Raw genomic sequence first — 25,007 nt, 5'->3', positions numbered from 1 at the left:
ATTTTTTTCGTGATTTTTTTATAAATAGTGCGCTCAATATGCGTAGATAAATTTTAAAAATTCCACTCACCAATGCTTTATTTTGAATGGGAATATGGCATGGTGTAAAGCTTTAGGATTTACAAGGAAGGTGCGTTTAAATATATTCTTCTTCCTCGAACTCCTCGTGACTCTTTGCTGCCTTCGTCATTGTCATCTTTTCACTTCCCGCATCACCCCTTCATAGGACAGGTCTCTCGCCACCACACCTTTTCCTTACCTTTCAAAGCTCGCATGAATGTGCCTTTTTCTGCTTTTATTATTTGTTTTTCTCTTCTATTTGGAGCTTTTCCCTTATTTTTATTATCCTTATCACAAAAACGTCACGGAGCAAGCAACTGTGTACTTAACAAGCATAGAATTTAAGTTTTAGCCTTTTCCCTAGGAGTGCTAAATAATTTAAGGAGAAAAATCCGTTCCAAAACTGTGCCGGAGACAGATTTTCTCCTCTTACCCGTTAAAGGGCACTGTTAAGTGATAGGTGGAAATCTCATTTGTTCAAATGGAACCGAATATTTATGAAATCTAACGAGGGATTGAATTTATTCATAAAGAATAAACGGAATTTAATAACTAATTTAAACATATTGTCAATTTACGATTGGTATCTGGAAATCCTGGTCTTAAAAACTGCTTATTTTATCCTTTACATCTATTCCTCCATCTGAATTTTATTTTCAGGCGTGACTATGCAAAATTGTTTTTCAAATTCCGAGGTTTCTAAGTTTTATGTTATCTATTTCACTTCTTACTCTCTAAAGATAATAAAATATTTATAGCACTAATTTATGCATGATTAGCGTCTAGCTGGTTAGTTTGTATCCAGTTATGCTGCTTTTGTTTCGATATTAACAAAAAGGTCTCCCCAAGTCGTGGGGTTGGCCAACTGGAATGAGCTAGGAAGCTGAAATCGATATAGACTCTCTCCGCCCTTCCCGATAGAGTTCACGAAAAAGTGATTAAGGCTATTATTAAGCTCCGCAGAAAAAAATCCGCTTAGCCTAATTTCGACGCCGCTCTTACGTTTTCCACGGTTTAAACCTCACCAGCTCTTTTCGACCGTCGATAAAAAGTGATGGAGGTTGCGGTTGGCTCATCCTCCTTCCGCTACGATGCCCTTCCCTCCGGTGCCCCATTCCTTCTCATCCCCGTGACTTACCTTCATCACCGCCTCTTTCCGAGCGATCATTTTCCTCAGCAGCGGAATCATCCTATATGGCAGCAATCTCATCCTTACGGGTACTTTAACGTCTTGCACGGAAAGGAAAGCCGACCTCGATCGTGGAATGGGTTACCGACGCATCTGGAATACAGAAACGGCTCGAAAACCTATTTGAGGGAGGTATCTTTACGAGTGTGCGAGGTCCTACGCTTCCCGACAAGATTTAAAATCCCTATTTCCTGGGAATCCATGGCGCGCCTTGGGTACGTAGAGAATATCTGTTGTCTCAAATCGTCCACTGTCGTACAGAATTCCTGCCATAGAGTGTGACATCAATATCACTATCATATCCGGATTCACTGATTGTAGATCTAAATGTGGAGGCTATTGGATGAAGTGACCGTAGTTACGTTGGCTGCGACTGGTTGATAGTGAAGGTTCAGTTTTTTTTAGTCACGGTTAGTGGTGAACTCTAATGTGACAATGGCTTGTGAAATACATGATACAATGCATATCAGCCAGTAGCATGCATTGCAACTCCATTTCCTCGAATGAAAAGACAAATATTGTGTTAAACGGTAATAAAATTAATTTAAACATAATATTTTTCCTTTTTTACGCTGTTATGTCGTTTTATATGTTTTTCTAAAAGGATATTTATGATGCCGATTTATTTGAAAAGTTTTGTCTTTAAAATTATCTAAATTATAAATGTTAAATATCCATCAAACACAGTATTTATTCAAGGAAGTATAGTAAAGAAAGTTCTCTTAGTTGACTGTGATGAATGTATTCCTCTACGAAAAATTCCCGTCTTCATTGAAACTTGGAACAAAGAAATAATAAAAAAACCTTTTTACATACAATTCTTAAGCACGATGATCATCCTTTAATCTTCGGGCTAACTTTGCTTGGTCGAGTAGATGGAATCAGAAAAGACTTGACCTAGAAACCAGTTCTTAAAAACAATTCGAGCTATTCTAAATGGAAAAATGAACTAAAGAGCACCTTTGTCTTGTCAGCAAAACTTTTCCTGCCGTGGTTTTAGAAAAGAACTGGATAAAAACGATCGGGGGGAATACTTTGAATAGAGAGATGAGGAAATTGAGGATTTATAATTTTTTAATTCCCTAGGTGAACTTCATTTACAGGCATTAATATTTCATGGGGCTTCCTTTTTTTCCCTGTTACGGTACGCTGGATCTGAGTCTGTTAAAATTCATTTTTTAATTTTTAACTTATATTGTAATTTGAACCGGGATATCAGTATTAACGTTCGTAATGCATCTCAAAAAATCCATCTAAGCAATTTATAAAGTACCTATGAAAGTTAAAAGTCCATTGTTGATATTTTAGCTGAAGGAACATTTTAGCTCACCAAGGTAAACACTATGATGATATGAAAATGCAGTTAATATTTCTAATGGAGAATTCAGTGAACTCAAAAAAATTAATACCTTTTCTTGTGGTTAGCGTCCTGACTTGAATTTTATGCTTTTTAAGCCAGCGGCCTATTCATACATTCTTATCAAACAACAGTGTTTGAGCGTAAGTGATTATTAAAGAGCAAGGCATATTGCCTTTTAGTTCAGTATCTTTCATATCACTTGTCCTTCAGATTTAAATTCATTACAACAAGTGCTTACCGTGCATAAATTTGCACATTGAAATACTCGACAAAACTTATACTTTTAGCTTAGCTGAGACATGCAGCGATAAAAATTAATTTCAAATCCATGTGTATTGTCTGAATTATCCCATATTTTGATAAATTTGCCAAAAAAAAGTATTACGATGAATTCATAGCAGACGTACTCATTTTTAATCGCAGAATGACACAAAAAGTGAGGAGTTATGGAAGAGTATCTTCTAAGAATGTTGAAGAGTATACTTTCATTGTAAATTTACCGAAGCCTAAAAAATGAGCGCATTAGCAAAACGTTTCTTTAAGTTTTGAGAGCATGAATATATTTTCTTTTTCTATTCATACTCAGGAGTTTTGCTCGTGTAGTTTGCAATCCTTCCGCCACGCGATTCTTCGATCTAAACCACAGCCCCTCGTCCCAAAAGGTTTCGTGCATTAAAGGAGCCCAGCTTACTCCAGTTCTAATTCTTGCTAAATTCATCCACGGCGTAGGCTTTTTATAATCCTTAGCAAGAGGCATATTTTCCCTTATATTTTGTTCAAATTTGTGTATACACTATTGTAGTTTGAACCAATAATATTTGAGACCTTTCTTATTGAAGCTCTTTATAAAATCAATTCCTGAGGCTTGCAAATATTTTTCAAAATTTGCTTCTAGTGTGCACAGCGTTACGGTGCATATGACAATTACAACTTGTAGTTTGAAATCTCATTTGCACTACGAATTGCACATATTATCGCACCGTTGTCATACGAAAATACAATAGTTGCAGCCTACCTCGCCTATAATGCAAGGCTAGAAAGCAGTCGCTAGTGCTGAATGCTCATTCACTTTATCTTTTCTGCTGCAGCAAATTTTGGTCAAGTTACAGAAAACTCTATAACCATCCTTTCCCGGCAAAACCTTCTCTTTAATAACATAAATGTCAAAATGATATTTTCTGAATTGAGTATGCAATAGCCATATTGAATAATCAAATGTTGTTTATCACTTCATGCAAGTCTAGAAATTAATTCAAAACGGTAACTATTTCGAGATTGATGAACTAAACGCACATTAATTACCTGTATAATTGTTCGTGTATTATTCACGTGGTAGTCGTTTTATCTCTTATCAATAACGGTGCACCACTGCTAATTTTCATTTTGCATTCATAATTTTGCTACCACAGGCAATATACACAAATTATATTCTTCTCTAATGAGGAAATGAGAATATTGATAGCAAGGGAAACCCCAATGATCGCGCTAATATATGTCACGTAATTGTATCGAATGCATCATGTTAGGGTATGAACTTCTGCAATTAGATCATTGTCACGTTCTATTGAAACAAAGTGAATGAACGTTGCGTGGCATTGGATATAGAATCTTAATTAGCATGAAATTCGATCATTGGATCTCAAGGCCGTAACCCATAAAACCCGTCTAGATTCTACTCATATTTCTGTTCACTCTAGCTCATTTGAACACAATTTGTACGATCACTCGTAGAAGACTTCATCTTGATTTCACTTCACCATCGCGTTCTTTTTTAAAAGACATGTTCCTGATTTTTAATAAAATATGAATATCCTGGCCACAAGAAATCCATAAAAAAGTGCTCTTCTCCGACGGCCATAATCCATTTAATTGGATTGCAAGTCTTGGCTTGATTCCACTTTCATATTTAATATTTCCGCTATCATTTGACGTCATTTAAATATTAAAGATAATGCAAAAAAAAGCATAGGCTATAGTTACTTTTCTGCAGTTTTGATCCATTTCAACCATTTTATCCATTCGAGACATCGAACCAAAATGGCTCATCTAGGTAATTGGTGACAGCTGTCGTCATTGAATATTTTATACTTTCTCTGTTTTGCGTGTTGACTACTGCTCCAAGTCCATGTATTAATAAGTCATATGGAAAATATAGCATTGGTTTTAGATAGAGGAATGATTATGAATTGGCTTTACATTTTAATAAAGATATTTTATTTGAAATAGACAAAATTACCCACCTTGACCTGCCCGACGTTTTGATGTTACGTATGGAAATATCTACAGGTTGAGATTTGCCTTAGTAGAAGTTCTTAGGTGAAGATAGCTGTGGGGATCCGTCAACTCTTTTTGCGAAGCTGTATTTATTTTTGTACAGTAAATTTGGACATTTATATACAATTGTTCACATTTTTATATACTTTCATATACATTTCTTACTTCTCTGCGTTGAATTGTCGAAGTTCTAAACAATGTCAAACAACGGGTCAAGTTGAGTTACTTTTATTACTTTCCGCTCTCGTTTAATCGTTCATCCTACGTAGCATTTTCTAATCCTTGTTTTTTAGCGAGGACAAAAATTATGACTTTTGGAAATTATCAATAGGATGGCAAACATCTGGCAATACATGGAGTTTATGGCGATATTTTTCAGTAGGAACTACTTATTCCATTACCGACATTAGCGTCGATTCACAGTAATAATTTAAGAATTTTGTTCCAATTATTCTGTAAATTCTGCATTATATCTTCCCTCACCTTTCTTAAATGTCATTCGAGACTAACTTTGCCGTTCTTTCGTGTTACTCAGCCTTCAACTTTTGTCTTCATCTAACCCTCAAACTTTGTAAAGCGGCCGATTGAGTCCTTCCTTCTTCTTTTTATGATCTATTTAAGATAGGTATTTGGCTCTTCTCAGCGCTCGGTCAATTTAATTTCCGTCATTCTTCTGTAGCACAACATTTATGACTCTTTACTTCTGCGCTGCTGCTATCGTCCATACCTCACCATCAATTAAATTCCTGATTAACTGCTACTATATCCCAGATACACTCATAAAAATCCTATTAAGGCATAGTGAATCAACCCGTTAGGTTGAGTGCACAGATTTTTCATCCTGTCGCGCAGAATGGCGTCGCGCAGTTGCGGTTAATGACCCCGGTGGACACTACCTCGATCGCTACGAGACGTTGACTACTTTATCACCGAATGGAAGCGTGTTGATGGGACTGTCCTGAGTGCGTTCACACCACATGTAGCTAACCTCAAAAGGTCCATGAACTTCTTGGAAAATACCGTCGCGGGATCCTAGACTCTCAACTAATTCGAGAATGAATAAAAATCTCGCCACGATCCCTCGACTTCCCTCCGTGTTGGCGTTCCCAAACCTCGATTTTCCTTCTCCTCGGAATGAATACTTTCCCCCTCTTTGACTGCCCTTGCATCACTCCTGTTCACTTAATGCACTTACTATCATCAGAAAACTAGAGTAACTTGCATACCCTAGGCTTGGGGATGAGCATTGGTGTCCACTTTAACTTAACCATACCTTTCGATCCCATTCAACACCAAGATTATCAGATATTGTTTATTTAAAGAATCATTGAGCGTAATTTTACGATCAGCCTGTTAACAAATCCCCTCGGGATGCAAACAATCGATCTTACTCCTTTCGAGTCCTACACCAACTGAAAAAGTTCTCTCTAAAGGTATACTGATAAGTCTCTAACAATGAATTACTTTCCATATTTTGATAGAAAAATGATATATTGATCTGATATTGCTCTATTTCGTCTTCCTGGTTACTCGGTGAACAGATCTCACTTTCGTTCACTCCGAGGTTTGGTTTCCTCATTTCTTCTTTGAAGATATATCCTTGAGGCTATATAACACCTCATGTCTCGTACGTAATTCGTGTAGCTTCATCAAATGGAGCAGTACGCATACTCTGTAGGATACTTAGGTGAAAATGCTTATCACTCACTCGCCTTCAGGAATATCACTAACTTGGTCATCGGAAGATAAGAGAGAAGTCGTTCCATTTATGCCTGAACTTATAGGTGTGCTGCCGGAATAAATCACTCCTATGAAAATCTATGCTGTATAAGGCGTAGTATAATCTGTTATTCGTAAGAGGCAAAAAAAGTGAAATAATGCTGAGCTTAGCATTTATTAAAAATACTTTCGAACATAATTGAAGCTATACTAAATATAGCGATGTAGAATGGTTGCCTTTTTCGTTTACTCCGTGATTTAGTCGCATAATTTATGCTTTAAATAAGGATGAATTATATGTCTTCACGAGAGAGATGAGCTGGGTAAATTCGTAGAACATCTTAACATATAAAACACTACCATTCAATTTACAGCGGTAATGGAAGAATATAACCGACTTCCCTTCTTCGACGTCACAAAGAAAACTGATGGCACACTGGCTTATTCAGTTTATCGAAATAACACTCATACTGGCCGCTATGTAAATGCCAAATCCCACCATCGTCCTGGCCAAAAAGCACCAGTCATGAAAACCTTTTATCACGAGTCGTATGCCGTCGTGGTTGCCAATTCGCACGCTAGAGAAAAACAAAACTTCTAGCCACACTCTGATTGAAGGGCCACAACCGCGAATTGATTCGGAAAATCACACGTAAGGAACAGAAGAAACGTGATGTGGCCTTTGAGACTGCAAGAGAAGACCAGCAGAAGGCAAAGGTACATGCTTTCTTGCCAGGCGTCGCAGAAACTTCAGAGAGAATCGCTAGAATTCTCACCAAAAACGACGTCTTGACGAGGTTTAAAAGACTTATGACCTCATTGGAGCGGAAAAGATCGTCACCCATCTGACATATATGAAAGAGTGTATGAAGTATCAAGTATATACCTGTGGTCAATCTTGCACCGGAAAAACATCTAGATCCTTCAAATACAGTATATCAGAACGTCGTAAGGCAACCTAAAAGAAAAATGTTCGCCTTTCTGTGGTTGCGGAGCATGGTCAGAACCTGGTCACGTGATAAAATTCCAAGAGTCAAAAATCATTGCCAGAGAAAAAAAATAATTCCCTAAGCTGATAAGAAAGGAAATACACATAGAAAATCACAGATGGAACTTCGAAAGGGAGGATTATCTTCTCCCTTTATCTTCCAAATGGCTTTTTCAACAATTGGATTCAAAATCTTCAAATCAGTCCGCCTGGCTAGCCTTATATGCAGGGATTCAAAACTCTGCAACTCATAAGGATTTAAAGATGGGAACTGGAATGCGCCCGAAATTGACTTCCACCCAAAATGAATCAATGTGACCAAAACGCAGAAAATATTTACCCATTTAATTACCGCAGAAGCCTCCATACCAGGTTCAACATTAATTCATACTTACTTGTTATCGGATAAATGCTTTGTTTCAAGGATATAAGAATGTTATTACTAAAATGGCAAAACTGTGAGATCTTGTCTAGAGAGAGTTGGTGTTTTATACTCTAGAAAGGGAATCTACAAAACCAAGCTAAAACTTGTATTAAATGTAAAATTATAATGCGATACATAAAAGAATCACAATATATCCTTTTATATATGGTTTTTACCACAAAACAATGATGTATGAACACAATGTTTGGAAAAATTGGGGCGTTTTCCGGAGATTTACTGTCCAAAACACTCAGGAAATTCATTAATAGACCTACATTCCTTAGATAAATAAATTTTCCCATTTTTTATTTCCATTTCGTAATAATGCAGCTTTCGAGACACAAACTTTGGGCACATAAAAGCGGAGAACAGACCTCAAATATTTCGAACTACGGAATATCAGATGGCATCAATGAGGTACGGTACATGGAGCCACTCGTTTCTTCGGTGGCGGAGGGCATTCCTCCAAGCTTAGCATATGGCATTTTCAACGCGCTCCTTCACCCCGCCTTCACACCCTCAAGACCTCGTCGGCCGAAACTCAGAATCCAGCCGACGCGGTCGCATCATCATATCAGCCATTCCGGAACATTACTCTTGCATAATTCGTGGGGATGGTGAGTTTGTCCCTCTGGTACAGCGGCTTATCACCTGAAACTGGTTTGACCAGCAACTGAGCGTTGACACTAAAATGTTTTTAGGCTTCAGAAACAAAACCTTGACAGACATTTTCTCTACTGCAAATATATGTATATTTACAACTACAAAAGAGCACCATCTATAACTAAAGTCAATTTCTCTCAACAGTTCGTAAACTGAAATTACTTTATTTGAAGACCTGAAATTATTTGCATATGGTACTTTACAAGAGCATTAAATTATTACTTCTTGAACTTTGTGAGAAACACTTTTATGCTAACGTAACTCAAAAGGGGAAAAATCATGAATTCGGAGGGTGTAATGGTAATAACTTTAATGTACACTCCAAAAATGATAATCATTGAAACATCGAAAACTGCTCATATTTCAATTTGAAATAAATGATGCGTTTTTCAGATTAAGTTCATGTTATGGATAAGGATCTCACTTTTACCTCCAACGAACGAATTATGTTATCAGTGAACTGTATTACTGACTAACAATTTATTCCTTTCATTAACACTCTAAATAACCCTATGCAGATTCACACGTTAAATAGGTTCGGTACGTATTGAATTCATTTTCCTTGCTGTCAACAGTGATTTTACTTTGAAGATAATAACAGAAAATATTCATTTCAAAATGCAGCTACTTTATAGTGGTTATCGTAATTGATGACCAAAACCCTTCATAGAAGCAGTTAGTGAACCTAACAGAATAGTAATTTTTAACTCACTTTATAAACAGTATTTTAATCATGAAACACATTAATACGCTGAAATATATATAGGTGATTACATGACGTACAAAATTAATGTGCACAATTTTTGTTGCATTATTGTGTGTATACATGACTTTATTCTTTAAAACTCCAATAATTTCCGTTGGTTTATATAGCAAATGTTTGGCGGTTACTGTAATGAGCACTTATATGAGTTAATTTCGTCGCCGTGTTAGATATTGGAAGAGTGGATGAATTTTGATACTATTCCTTTTCTTTTTTGTAAAATCTATGAAATATTTTCAAACCAAGCCATTTCAAATGTTTGCGGGTTTTTTGAACAATTTGATTATATCGAGTATTTTATCGCTCGTTTATTTGGGTAATTCCATATTTGATTCCAACTCTGGGTTTTTTATTGCATAATAGGATTGAACTTTGACGTAAGAAAACCTTATCTTTCCATTATATACCATCAACGTTAACTGTTCTTGGAAGGAGGACAATTGGGTGAGCTTCCAGAGACAGCGGTTTTATATTTGAGACTTTAATGGCCCGAGAGGCAGTTTTCCTTGTAAGTGCAAGAGGGCGCACCGTCATTATCCACGGATCATCAATCTGCTTCAAAAGCGCTATTCACGTGGTCAATGTATTGTGTTTGTATCCATTTAATCCGTTTCGTCTGCCATACTTTGGCTAGTAATTTGTTTCTTTCTTTTATGCATAGTGTTTACGCATATATAGTGTCCTGTTTATGTATAGTGTTTTCTTCGAAAATTTTTATTTATTCTCCAAGTGGAAGAATTTGTTTTCGTTAACGTCAAGAAATTCTATGTATAGTTTTGAATGTTTTACGAATAGTTCATTGATATGACCGAAAAAAATCAGTAAACAATGAAAAATGAATGATAAGAAACTGTTTATTTAATCTGTTCTTGCAAGCATGGGTCGAATGTTATTGAATCTACGTCTTCTTCCAATATGATAATTTTACCATGAATGCAGTGTTCTCATTTGATATTTTTTCTCGAAAAATTGGGCAATCAATTTATTTAGCGGATGAAATTAACAAGTAATGCACTTTAGTTTAATTGTAGCTGTGGCAACTTGAAGCACGGCAATAAATATTTGAGGTCATTGAATATTGCGCTTCTCTTTTTCTAGTGCCAAAATCGTACTACGTCGGTAGAGAATGATTTTTTAAAGCCGAAGAATGTTGATATATAAAATCAGACCCGTAAATTTATCCTTGTACACCGCGGACACAAATCACGAAAATTTATGCGACGCCAATTTCAATGAATATGCGAAGAGTTTCTTTCGTTCCGCAATGTCTTAAGGTGATAACAAGTTTAATAATCTCTCGACATCCTTCCTTTGGCCTAAAAACAACGCCCGCTCGATCGTCAAAAGCCATCGGTGACCTAATCGAGGATCCCTCGGCTCCGAGTCGTGACCGAAAAGGGTTGTTAGCGGCGCTTTTGCATTTAGGGGCCGCACTAATGAATTTAGGCGCCTTGCAAAGCCCTCGACTTGCGGCCGCCTTCATCTCTCAAGGAGAGAGGAAGTCCCCTTCGCCTCCTTTAGAAAATTCTCGTGCCCCGCAACAGGCTTGTCGCCGTCGGCGGCGGGGGGGAGGGCCCGAGGGCGGCGGGGGTGTCGGAGAGTGGCCTCCGCGTCGTCCACTGGCTCGAGTGGCCGTGCTCTCGGGCCGAGTGAGCTTCACGCCCGAGGGGGGAAGGATGTTAATAATTGTTGTGATGGGCGGGAGGAATGAATGCCGCCAGGGCATTAGCTCTCGGCGCTCGAGTGACGTGAGTGATGGCGCTCGACTTGCGAGAGATTCTTCTCCGCCCGCCCCTCGCGTCTTCCCTCATCGCCTCTTCGCGCCGCCACGCTTTTTTCCCTCGGAAAAACTCTTCACTGCTGAGTGCTCCCTCCAAACCAATGGCTTTTATTTCCTTACCGGCTGAGCTATGGCATAAGTTTGAATGCTTCAGGTTGGTAGCATTTGTAGCTGCAAGCATCTGCGATGGAATCTTAAAATTATTTTATACATTTACGATACTTTTCCATCCCATTTTGAGAAAATTCGTGTAATATATAATAAATAGCTAATATATTTGCTAAAGACTTAATTATTTCAGTTGAATTTACATTAGTGGTCACTTTGCAGATTAGAATACATCCTGTTAACTCTTTAACGCCCAATGTTGCTTTGAAAAGACATATTTTAAGGACCTGTAATTCATAGAGAATGCATAATATTAAGGAAGCTTTAATATTGCTTGAAAGATGTATCTTCGGAGTAAATATTTACGTCACAAGGTGATGCTTTGTGCAGATTTCGATTTAATAGGGGACAATGAAATGAGGTATGCTGAACGGTCGCAAATTTTCCCTGACATCCTTGTCGCTAGAAAGATGTTTTTTGATTGAATATCGTTCAATCATATTTTACGCCAGGTATTATTAAATAAATGCTTGAATTTAACTATCACAAAAGATATAGGCTGGTGACACGAATTCTATTACCTTAAAATTTGATCCGAAGTTTCTGTTGCTTCAAAGCAACAACGGGTCTTCAAGGAACGATGGGTAAATGTGGTGCATTAAAGAATTCCAGATTAACAATTTGGTGGTTCTGTTGGAAAATTCTTAATATTTAATCTTATTGAGTGAACGTAAAGTGCAGACGTCAGCAAAAGGAGAAAGATATTGCAAAAATCCTAAAAGAACTCAGTTATGGCAACGTATCTGAGTACAGCAACGACACCAACGACTTCACTTGAGGTGATGAGTATTGACATTTCTCGAATAACAACCATCAATATCCCAAGAATCATCATAAATACTAAAAATTGTATAAAGCTAGGCCTCTTTTGAATACCATTGTACCGACATGCAGCAAACACCCCCGAAGAGAGATATTCCATTGATAAGCAAAAGATTCCTATCAAGAGGATGAGCCAATGGAAACAATATACCTTAGGCAGGCCTTAAACGTAGGGTATCTAAGTTTTTATGATCTGAGATCTGGCCAGTCGGTACTCACGCACGACTTTGAAATATGTACTGGGAAGGGAACCTGTGAAGACGTACAATTGAAGTTTTCGTTCGACATTGTAATGGCTCTCACTAATGAGTTGTCGGAATATCAAATTTTCAAAGTATACTTCGATAATTGGTTTTCTTCCCTTCAACTAGCAATAGCTCCAAAGGAAAGAGGAATATACCTATGCCAACGCACAATTCGGTGTGATAGAATATGCAATTGTCCTCTGTCCTCAGAGGTTATCCTCGAGTCATCTGGAAGACTAAATTCATACTGGCGAATTTAAAATAATATTAATGTTGCCTTAGTTCGATGGTGTTATGGAAAAGCTTTTATTGATCAATATCTTGTGGCTCAGTGCATTTTACTCCTGCATCAGTGCAAATAAAGCACTTCAGGCATGTTAACATTTTACATTTGAAAAAAATATTTGATACGCATAATCTTCATGTTAAATTAATTTAATAGTAATAAAAATATAATATTTAATGAGGTGAATAGTTAAAAATAGCTACATCTTGAAAGAATTAAGTTTGAATGAGATAATAATTTACGGCGGATAAATGTGAAAAAGTTCCCTAGCGGCCCAATGTTGCTCTGAAGCAACATACTGTAAAATCTACATGTGTGAGAGAAATTTGAAAAAAATTGCATTAACGTATTCTAGTGATTATATTTACGCAACCTAACTACCAACATTAAAATAAAATTCACGGAAAAATATATTGGTTTTTAAAGGGTTAATACTGTTATTGTATCTGGCGTTTTAAATTTATTTTGCGAAACTATCGCTATTAAAAAATTCATCAATACATAGTTGCTCCTTCATACCAATAAAATGTCATTTTTACTTTAATTTTCAAGGATTTCATAGTTGTGGCATACTTTCCCATACTCGAGTTCTCATTTATCTTGCCTATATAAGCCAGACCGTCTCAAAATCTAAATGCAAAGTCATATCTAGGAATGCACGTTTCAAACACAGGTATTTCAAGAAATTAAACATTATTTTGCCAAAAAATTTTGTATTTTTAATGCAAAGTCTGGGTTCTAGTGTTGCTATATAATATTTATGCATTTATATTTGGCAAGAAAACAACTTCACGTCATTGTATTCTAGGTAGCATGAAGTATTGCAGAAGCCTACCACTCGATGATGGTGATTTATGCTGCAAACTATTTGTAGACAAAATATAATAAGATAATGCTAATGAGAGGAAGCCTTTATTATTGATAGGAGGATCAGTAGTTGATTCTCACCTTGAGCCTATTGAACTTATCTGAGGAGGGATTTAGAAAGAATATTCAATACTCTATGAAAAATTTTATTAGTCTAAAAGATCAGGATTTCCTCTTAAGGTGTATATTCTTAATTTTAATGTCCTATGTTAATAGTGACTTGATTTTCACCATTCTTTATGTCACAGGGATTTAATTTAATGTCTTAGGATTAACTTTATCGTCAAATTTTTACCTCCAGATTTCTGTTTTGAGCAGAAAAATCGTAAAGCTTAACCAAATGCCTTCAAAAGTGCCATTTGCTGACATTTTTGGATCAAAAACTGGAAGATAAACTTTATGATATCTGCAATTGTGTTTTACCGTTGAAAGCCGGTTTTATGATGTCTGGTTTGCCCTAACTATAAGCCGTTACAGCTTTAAACTTTACCGGGTGGTGATTGAAAGTTCTGGTTATCTTTAATTCTTACGTTATACCGAAGTTAACCTGAACTTTCAATGTCCTTTGGGTAAAGATAAAGGCTGAATCATCTTACGGTTAGCGTTGACCAAACATTATAAAACCGGCCCTAAAAGAGCTCTAATTCTAGCCGTGTCAGTAGAGAATTATTTTTAGTGCTTGTGAATGCTATTTTTCATTCATTTCCACTAAAAACCTTAGTTCGCATGGTTTTGAATAAAAATTCCATTTCTACGTAGCCTTAAAAAAGTGACTGGAAACAGACTACAAACAGGCTTCCCGACTTTCTCGAAAAGTTCCCTCCCATACACGAAGCGACTCATTCGAATATGTCAGTCTGTTTCTTCTATCCTGTCTGCTGTAAAAATATGTGCCTACTTTCACCTCCGAGACGTCCTTTGACATTTCCTAGTCGGGGAGCCCTCGTAGGGCGTTCAACCCGCGTGTCATGACCACGAAAATAAAGCCGCGCCTGCCTCCGCTCTGTTCCCCGAGGCAGTGGGGGCAAGGGGGGTACGGGGAGTAGTAGCGTTTGACCCGATTCCCATCCTCGCAATTTTATGTCGCGCATTCCCCTCCCCCCGTGTTTTTGCACCCATCCTTTCTACGCCCGTGTTTGTGCAAACGCGAGGGCGGCCAGCAACTCGTTTGCATTGTTCACCTCAAGTGGCCACTCCGCTCGGAAGAGCGGCCTGGATTGGCAAGAGTGGACGGTGCAGCGGACGCTTGGTCTTCCGGGGAAGTCGTTCCGACTTCAGTTCGACGCCCGAGAACAATCGTTGGCGAGGTGCGCGCGATAAAAAAAAAGTCCGCGGTGAAACGTGGGGAAACATTGTTTGGGTGAGACGTGCTACTTTTCGAGTGCGTCCGCGGCTCTTATTCCGTCTTGGCGCGGTGCGGCCCGAAATGCGGCCCCGCAGTTACTTCTCTTGCCCATCTCAGAGCTCCCAGTTTGAGCATCACTCGTCCTCCAGGGAAATGACATAAGGGAGACGGTTGAGCGTGTACGAAAGTGGACGGTTATGTCTGAACGAGGCGCAGACGTCGTGGCCATGTACTGCGTCCCCAATGGTGAATGCTGCATACTTCCACCTTACTGGTCTCTGTCTGTTTTTTTGAGAAATTCGGTGCTTATTTTTCTTTGAAGGTAGTCATTGAACGCGGTGAATACGTTTTTTACCGCTATATATCTCCATTGAGTGCGCAGCCTACGGCCTCATCTGAGTTTTGATTCTCGGAAAATCTACAATTTGCTGTTGAAATGAGACCGATTGCAAAGTCCACATTTAAAATATAGAAGGGTTCAATTGTACTTAATAAATTTGAGAAAGTGCATTTTTATGGATTACTATGATGATTTAAGTCGAATACTTTATTATCAGTAAATTTTAACAGTAGAATTGGCCTGCGGGGTCTTCGGTGATAAAAAAAACTTGTTTTAAACCCGCAACTTATACTCGAGGAAGAAGTTAGCAGGAAACCTAGTTATGTGTTGTGTAGCGATAGAGAAAGTTGGAGGAACACTTATTCCATTACAAAAATGAGAAATGCACATGAGGGTGATTTGGAGGACGAAAGTAGGGCAAGACTCTCTCTTTTCATTAAAGATATATTGATGCATAAAGTTATGCTAAACATTCTACATTTGAACTACAAATGGTTTCGAGTGCCCTTTTAAAAATATCTTGCATGTAGCTCGATGTACTCTCTTTTGATCTGAATATATCGCATAATTTCAATAGCATTAGTACAGTTTAAACTAGTCTAGAGTGAACACCTCTTTGTGTTCTATGTCCGGGCCTGCTCTCCGGCTGTGGCGCTATGCGCACGATTTGGACTGCTTGTGGCATCATATGCTCAGCAGTCCAGTAACACCTTGTCCGGTAGTGTCCGAAAAATATCCATGGAGAAGAATGACGCCTCGGTAGCTTAACTGAGCGGACGTGTTTACTCCTCGCTCCGAGTTTGCCGAAGGACGAAAAATCCCCGGGTTGGGACGGCTGCCTGGCCCGCGGCCTCACCACCTCACCGATCGGGCTTCCCGACCGGCAGTTTTTCTTTTTGAGTGCACATTGATGGTGATTTTTGAAATGTGACTTTAACGGATTTGTTAAACAACGGAGGTGGTGAAGAGACAACTAATTAATCCAGGAGTGTCTTCTTCGTTTTATTTTCCTTTCGTGGCTTCATTATAGTGGTGTTTTTTCTTGGGTACTTTCGCGAGTAGCAGTTAGTGCTCGCCCCTGCCTGTGCACAGTCTGTGCCAGGCAGGCGGGACCTGTCCCTCTGTTTCCCCCCCTTTTTTGTGAATACCCCACCCCTACAACACGTGTGACATGGAGGTCCAGCGTGTTAACACTGTGATAATATCCACCGACGACAACTTCAGAATCCCGACGCCGTTCGAGGTCCATGTCTTCGTAAGGGAGACATTGGGCCTCACGGTAGACTGCATTGACGGAATACAGATCGGTTATAACCGCCGGAATGTTTTTTTAAAACTGAAAAACGAAGACATAATGAAGAACTTACTCCAAAATAAGACACAGAAGCTCCCATTCCCGACCAAAGAAGATAGGCTTACGGAAGCTACGATCGAATCGGCCGGGGAGGTGCCTACGATCGTTAAAATCATGTGCCTCCCTTTCGAGATGCCCTTGGCTGCTATCGCCGAGGAAATGCGCCGCTTCGGCGAGGTAATCACTTGTTGGGAGGGAGTGTGGAGAGGAAAAGACCTTCTAGCCGGAACGAAGACGGGGACATTTTTTGCGAAAATAAAAATAAAGCGAAATATCCCATCCTATGTCCCAATCAGGGGGCACAGGGCAGTGGTTATTTATGAAGGGCAGAAGAGAACTTGCGCTAGGTGCCACGAGGAGGGACACCTTCGAAAAAATTGCCCACGGAATGAGTTCGGGCGCCGATTCGCTGACGTGGCCGCCACCTTTACCTCGTCCCCCCAGGATGACGAGGACACAGTCGCTGATATTGCACAGCAGCTGTCGGCTGTGGAGGCTGACCCGACAGCTCAGATGACCCCCTCAACAAAAAGACCCCCCTCCCCATCCACGCCTTCCAAAGAAACCGCCGATATAAATAAAAAACAAAAAATCACGGAACAGCTCGACGAAAAATCATACCCTCCCCTCCCGGATTCCCCAGCCCCACGTCCCCAGCGACTTATGATACAAGCAGAAGTCCACCTCCCACCACCAGCCACTTCCTCAGATGCCGAGGAATCACCCGCGGTGCGAGAGGAGCAAGAAGAAGTCGAGCCGGAAAAGCACGTTAGTGCGAATCCAGCGTCTCCGACAATTTTGCCAGCCGAAGTGGACGCAGACTCAACAAATCTAATTGAATCAATTGTCTCCGAGGCTTTTGACATAACATCTGCGACTATTAGCCTCATATCCTCTCCAGCCGCCTCCCGCTCCCCCTCCCCCTCCCCTTCCAATATCTCGCACGTCAGCGAGACGGCCACCCTCCGATTCCTAACCCCCGTTCCGGCTGAACACCAACGCGACGGGACGCCGGAAAATGAACACGCCAGAGATGACGATAGCGGGGATTCCCGGGAAGGGGAGTCACTGCCGCTGCCACCACAGCCACGTCGCGCTAGATCCCGGCCCGGATCGGCGAAAAGAGGAGCTAAGATAAAACGAGCAAAACAAATAAAAACAAATGGTAAGTCTTCACAGCCTTAGCAGGTTTCCTGCCCACTGGCTAAACATGAATTTTTTAACGCTAAATATTGCGGGGGTCTTCAACCCCCTGAAGATATCATTGTTAGTAGACATGCTAAAGAGGTTGAACATCGACGTGGCATGTCTGCAAGAGACGATGGAGGGGGTCGTTTGGCCAGACCCCCTCTACAGGCCATTCACGAATTGTGATGGCCCAATTCGTGGCACTACTATCCTAGTGAAGACTGGACTTCCAGTCACCAATATTAGACTCCATCCGTCAGGGAGGATTATTTCCCTGCGCGTGCGAGACATCTATGTGGTAAACGTCTATGCTCCTGCGTTCGTTGAGCGGAGCGTGGACAGAGACATATTTTTTAATGAAACGCTGCTGCCATATTTACTTTGTTTTACGGGAAATGCCATTCTAGCGGGAGATTTTAACTGCACTTACCGCCGGGAAGATCGTGAATCTTCCCGTGCTCGCGCCCCAAAACCGCCGAGCCGGGCTTTTAGAGTTTTAGTCGACTCCGTTTGTTTAACGGATTGTTTTTTAAATTTTAAAAATACCGGCACCGTCGCTTTTACAAGGATGGGCACAACTTCGCGCTCGCGCATTGATTACGTGTTTTTATCAAAATCCCTCAAATCCCTGCCATATACCCTTAATTTATTTCCTATTGCTATTTCCGATCACTGCGCCCTTTTCCTTTCTCTCCCTTCCCCCTCCCCTCCCACTCTCAAACCCCCTTCCCCCATGTGGCGCATGGACACTCGGCTTCTTCGCGAACCCGAGCTGCGTGACAGGGTTCGGGCGAAAGTTGCTCAGATAATGGGCACTTTCGAACCGGACAAAAATCCTACCGAATGGTGGGATTTAATTTTTAAAAAGCAGATCTCTAAGTATCTGAAAAGAATAACAAGGCAATGGAGAAAAGAAAAAAATAAGACGATCGACTTTTACAGGGATGCGCTCTGTGAGTTAATTACTATGAGAGAGCGCCCCAAAAACTTTAACGAAACAAGAAAAGAATTGAAAGAATGTATTCTTTCTCATGAAATAACACGCTTCGCTCCTCGCTGCTGGCAGCGGGAGCTCGAAAGCGAAAAATGGGGCCCGCTTACACTCTCAGAGCTGAAGAGGGTCATTAAAATAAGGCATCGTAACTCCACTGCCCGCATGGATGTCCTTTTCAAAGAGGCAGAAAAGCATTTTGTAGATATCTATCAGCGCTACCCCGCCTGGCGGGAACAACAGTGTCCCCCACTCCCCGACCTTCCTACCTTACCATACGAAAAGATTAGCGAGCTCGAAGCCGCGATCCAAGGGGAGGAGGTGGAGGAGGTTCTCCGCTCACTCCCCAAGGGTAAGTCCCCCGGCTCGGACGGGATCCCATACGAGTTTTACACCTTATGCTGGGATATTTTAACTCCTTTTTTAATTAGACTATTTAACTTCTTTTATCTATCCGGCGGCGAGCTGGCTCCTAGTCAGCGGACCGCCGTGATCTCATTACTTCCAAAGAAGGATCGGCCGACGTCGTGTGACGACTTGCGGCCGATCGCGTTACTCAATTGTGACATTAAAATTTTTACGCGTATTTTAAAAACAAGAATATCGGCCGTTGCCGACATTATCTTACATGATTCCCAGCATGCGGTGTCTAACCAACGTAATATTTTAGACGCCTGTGTTTTATTAAGAGACATTTTTATCACGCCAACGGACGATTCTTTCTATTCCATTTTAGCAGTAGACTTAAGTAAGGCGTTTGACTTCATTCGTGTCGAATATATTTTATCGGTTTTAAAAAGAATGGCTTTTCCCGATATATTTTTAAACGCAATTAATTTATTGTATACAGATGCCACGGCCTGTCTTCGGGTAGGGGACGGGATCACAGGACCCATAGCAATAAGAAATTCAGTTCGTCAGGGGTGCCCCTTATCCATGGCCCTTTTTGCAGTGGCTATGGACCCCATCATTAGGGGACTGCAACTGGCTGGTATTGGCATAAATCGTTTCGGCTATAGATACACGGGGATCGTGTACGCCGATGACGTTACCCTATTTTTAGACAAAGCAGAACAACTTCAAACAGCAAAAGAGGTAATTGAGGCGTACACGGCGGGGGGAATCGAGATCAATCACAAAAAGAGCAAGGCAATTGTCTTGAAAGGAACCCCCCCACCAGATCCCTGCTGGAAGGTGACGACGAATCCGGTCAAAATTTTGGGACTGTGGTGGGAGATGCCAATACCCGCCATGATAAATCATAATTGGGAGACTGTGCTCAGGACAATAAATTTCAATCTAAATAAATACACTTGCGTAGTTCTTCCCCTGACGGTAAGGGTTAAGATAATCAATAATTTAATTTACCCGAAGATATGGTACGTGGCCCACACATGGATCTTAACTAGACAACACCATGCAATGTTAATTAAAAACACCAACATTATGATTTGGTATAAAATGCTTTTTAAAGCCAAAAGGCAGCAGCTTTATTTTAATCGCGATAAGGGAGGGTTAAATCTGCATGATGCAGGTCTGAAATCGAGAATAGTTTTTTACAAATTAAATTTTAAAATCCTGGGCGGGGAATCTGCGGAGAGGCGAGCGCTGCTTAAGGCGGCTTGGTCCGCCGGCAGCGCCGCCTCGCGCGAGTTAAAAACATCGCTGACGGCGGCTCAGTCAGTCGTCGAGCTCCTTCGCCCGGGCGAAGCTTACACATGTAAAACAATTTATGAACGGGTTTTAAGGGGAAGGGAGGGGAGTGCTGCTCCCCCCTCCGCAAACTCGTGGAGGAACTGGGCGGCATGCGGGGTAGAGGAGAGTGTCGCGAGCGATGTTTATGGCGTGATCGTGGGCCTATTGCCCACGCGGGACAGACTGTTTAGAATCAAATCCGCCGACACACCTCTCTGCCCTGCATGTAATCACATAGATGACATGCCACACCACGTCCTTGGTTGTGGGGATAGACCAAGGGCTTGGAAGGCTATACGATCGATTTTCAGAAGCTTTGACTCACTGGGTAGTGGTGCCACGATTACGGATTTGAATTTATTAATTCTGAACTTTAAACTGTTTCCAAATTTCAAAAACATCATACTTTCGGCCCTAATTTCCAAATTTATTAACCTTGTTTTACGTAAAAAGCCAGTGGGTGAGGGACTCCTAAGGTTTGTGATGCTTACGGACTTTGGTGGAACGCCGACAAATGTCAAGGCTTTCATTATAAACGTTTTCCACGAAATTATTGAATTTGATCCGGGCTAGGTACATCTACCTACCTACCAATCAAGAAGACAAAGAGAGTAATATAATTGTTAATTTTTTTTTCCTTTTCATTGATTTTTTCATTGATTCATCTGCAAAAACTTTTTCTCAATTTCTCAGTGTGTTTAATTTTGGCTACAATTTTGTAACAAAAATTCTAGTTACTGTTTTTTTTTGTATTTCTAAAAGTGTATAATTCAGCTTGTGTATTGAAAAAATGGAAATAAAAAATTTATTGAAAAAAAAAAAAAAAACTGGCTAAAGCACTCGACCGGAAATCGAGGGATCCGGGTTCGAAACCCGGTCAAGGCGAATGATTTTTTTTCTCTGTGGATCTTTCGCAGCATTAGTACACCTTATGTATACCCACATCAAATATTGTTACTTAAGCTAGGAAACGAATTCAACCATTGCTTCCTACAAATAACCCCAAATCTTAGATTCTCAATTATTTCCTCCTATTCTTATTGCCTCACTGTATTAAGGACCAATTTCATAGACTACCATGTTTGGGCAATTAGATAATTCAATAACATTATATTGGCCGTGTAACTTGGCTATAATCGTTACCTTTACAGCCAAGCTTAGGAAATTCAAATGCTCACGCGCAAATAATTTCTAGAATTTCATTTTGGTCCAATCGTATGAATTTCTTTTCATCCTGCCGTCGTGTTAAAAACTAGTATCGTTAACATTAGAGGACAAATTTTGACAATCAACACAGCTCTTGTATTCTGCGGCTTCATATTTCCTTGTAGGCCATAGCTTACTTAACTTTTATGCAGTGGGAAAAGACGCATCAATATTGCATTAAATATTTTAATTTCGTTATGTGCAATACATTTTTGCTAATTCAGCTTAACAGTCTCTAACATTCCGCCTAAATTAAATACTTTTACTAAATTTAGGTTTGGTCACGGGGAAATAATTCCATTCGTGGGCAATTAAGCCATTAGTGGGAGGCATTAATTGATTCATCGGTTGAAATATGGAGCGAGACGTCTGGGGCTCAAAAACTGAGCGGAGATTTCCTCCTTGTGAAGATCTTAAATTGCGTGGATCATTGGTGAAGACACCGATTTTGGGGGTATGAATTTCTTGGACAGAGAGCAAGAGAAAGGAGAATGAATCTGTGTAATGAGCGCTGAGGAAGAGAGCCCTTAGCGGCGGAGTGATTTGGGGTTGATTAGGGCAGAAAATTGATGGGTAAACGGCATTGATCGCTCAAAATTGAGACCACCCATCCCTCTCCAAAGTGCGAGCTCCATCTTAAAGGTTAAATGGTTAGATTGTAAGTGCTTGGTTGAGTGGGGGGGGGGCGTGGTTTTAAAGCCTTGCCTCACCACCTCGCCAATTTTACGGAAAGGGAAGAGAGAAAATCGCGTTTCTCCAATGCTATCCTTTTGTAAGAGAGGCTTTCTAGTGCCTATTTTCTTTAACGCGTCTCAGAGCAATGCCTACATTAGTTTTAAGAGTATTAACACTAAAATCAAATTTTAAGTAATGGATGTGCTTTTAATATCAAGTCTAATTTGTGTATCAAGCATTTAGTCTTCACTTGGTGGAACCACATATCTAGAGTACGAACTGACTCACTTTTTAATGTAATATGAGCGATTATTAAATCTAATTAAAAATTTTAATTGTAACTATACTTTAATTTTGCAGTATTAGTAATTTTTTTCATTAAATGGGGTTGAATTGAAATGATTATGTAGTGAAATTAAGATATTTTGTTTTCAAATAGGCGGATAGGCGAATTTCTAGTTTTTTGACAGGAAAATTCTGGCCGCATATTTCAATTTCAATACTATCATTTCCAGTTTCTCGTGTCCATTTTTTTGCAATTGATATTTCTATGTTCTAATTCCTTCCAAGAGAAAATTAATCGTATATTAAATTTTTAAATGCATTCAAAAGAGTTACGGAAACTGCAATGACCCCTAGTATTTCTGTACTCTTTAAGTATTGAGGATTGATAATGTAGGATGCTGAAATAGAAGGTACCTTCCACCTATGAAATAGTCAGAGAAACAATTTCTCTTCGTAACACGGCTTGTATGGGGGATGTGAAAAAATGCCATTTGTGCATCTTTACAGAGCTTTCCATCATATAACACGTCATATTTATTAATAAATATGAAGTATTTATCCATTATTTTGTGGCAAGGGCTTCGAAATTCGGCTCTAACCAGATTTATAGTTCATACTGTAATGCCGATCTTGCCAGTTCTCTGTGGTCACCAAAATTGTCAAACTCAGTTGTAATTTTATGTCCGAGGATGACTGGCGTAATGAAATCGGGAATTATTGTATTTTATGATGATATTAGCGGAGAACTTTACTACTTACTGTAGTACTGATTGAATAGGGGTTGATAGACTGATTGGTTCAGCTGTAAAATCACTGTTCAATAACCCTCTCCTCCTAAAATTTGGTAGCTTTTCCCGTGAAAGTATAAATTTCAATTCGATCTTGAAAAAACCGTGGCCTATTTCCAGGAAAAAATGCAGTGCATAAGGTAATCCTTTGCATATCTTTTGGTGACTGAAGACGTTGGCTTGAATACAACATTTTCTTGGCATTGAAGAAGCTTTGCTCAGTAAAAAGCTCCTCACCAATCTTGCGCCTTTGAAATAAAATACCTTTTCTCTCAGCAGTCTGCTTTTAATTGGAGTTCATTCAATTTCACGTTGCTTTCATTATCGTTTCCATTATTTTTCATTCCTTCTTCAAGTGTATCACTTTTCCTCAAATGCTGTAGATCCTTCGCAAACATTATCCATTTAATTAACTAAACCAGCAAAGACCCGCAACACCCTTTCTGTGTGGCGTGCTTTCACCACTTAGCGCTAATAACGCCCTTTACGGAGACAAATATGGTGCATCAAGGAAGATAGGCTGAACATTTTCATTTATAACGAATTAATTATGATGCTCCTAGTTGGTAATTATATGAGTCATACGTTCTTTAGTTAACATTTTCCATTCTCTACGCTTAGATTTAGCTTAAAAATATTAATTTAGTAAGAAATTGTAAAATATACTCCCTCAGCAGAGTGATAGAGGATTGGTTTACATTTTTATCTTTCAACAGAGGAAACATTGAATGTATTGAAAGTATGATTCTCTTTCTTAATGAATTAAAAATAAATAAAATGGCTTGTGGAATATTCAGTTATCAGCCATTCTGTTCCTAAACGAAGCTCTGGAGCTCACATAAATGTGTAATTTACTTTTAAATTGTAGCGTACTATGAACTATTGCTTATGCTTTGCACACGTGAATCATAATGTTCAGCAATAAGATATAAGTGACCATCAGATCAGAGTTAATGAATAATAGTTACTCCTTAAATCCTCACAAAATGTTTAAAAAATATTTTTTAATGGTATAAAGTGCTTCGTCACCACTTTTACTTTTTGAGCACAAGATTTTAATTAAAATGTTGGTGAACACATGCCAAATTGGTGGCTCATAATATCAAACAAATCGTGTAATTAATATCGTCCAGAAACTATCCGCTCGAAAGTTCTTTTTTCCTTGCTTAATACAGTGGAAGCGATACCGCCTGAACTGATACCTGATATATATAAATAGGAATAGCTACTTAACTTTCGCCCACCCCTGAGAATGTATGTGACTAAACATAATTTTCACAAACCGTTCTCATTATTTCCACACCTGGAAGCAAGTCGGGCACGCATTTTTAGGGGAAAAAATGCCGGAACGTGAAAAGTGGAGACAAATTTGAAAATATCGTGCTCAAAAGGTGTGGGTAGTTTGAATACGGAAATGAGCATTTGTTACGGAGTAGATGCTAAATTGTTCAAATACGTAAATCGCGGCCGGCACGATTAGAGTGCGGTCATTAGAGGAAGCGTCTCCTCGGGGCCACTGCACGAGATTTGTG

General features: G+C 39.6%; 1 protein-coding gene across 1 annotated transcript in view; it reads left to right on the top strand.

The window, feature by feature from the left end:
* Window positions 1-25,007, top strand: part of LOC124171843 (tyrosine-protein phosphatase 99A) — a 1,017,936-nt gene that overhangs the window by 116,699 nt on the left and 876,230 nt on the right. The window lies entirely within an intron of this gene.

The sequence above is a fragment of the Ischnura elegans genome, chromosome X (assembly GCF_921293095.1).
Source record: "Ischnura elegans chromosome X, ioIscEleg1.1, whole genome shotgun sequence".
In the NCBI taxonomy this organism is placed as follows: domain Eukaryota; kingdom Metazoa; phylum Arthropoda; class Insecta; order Odonata; family Coenagrionidae; genus Ischnura; species Ischnura elegans.
Note: the sequence above shows the minus strand (reverse complement) of the source record. Positions and strands in the feature narration are given on the sequence as shown.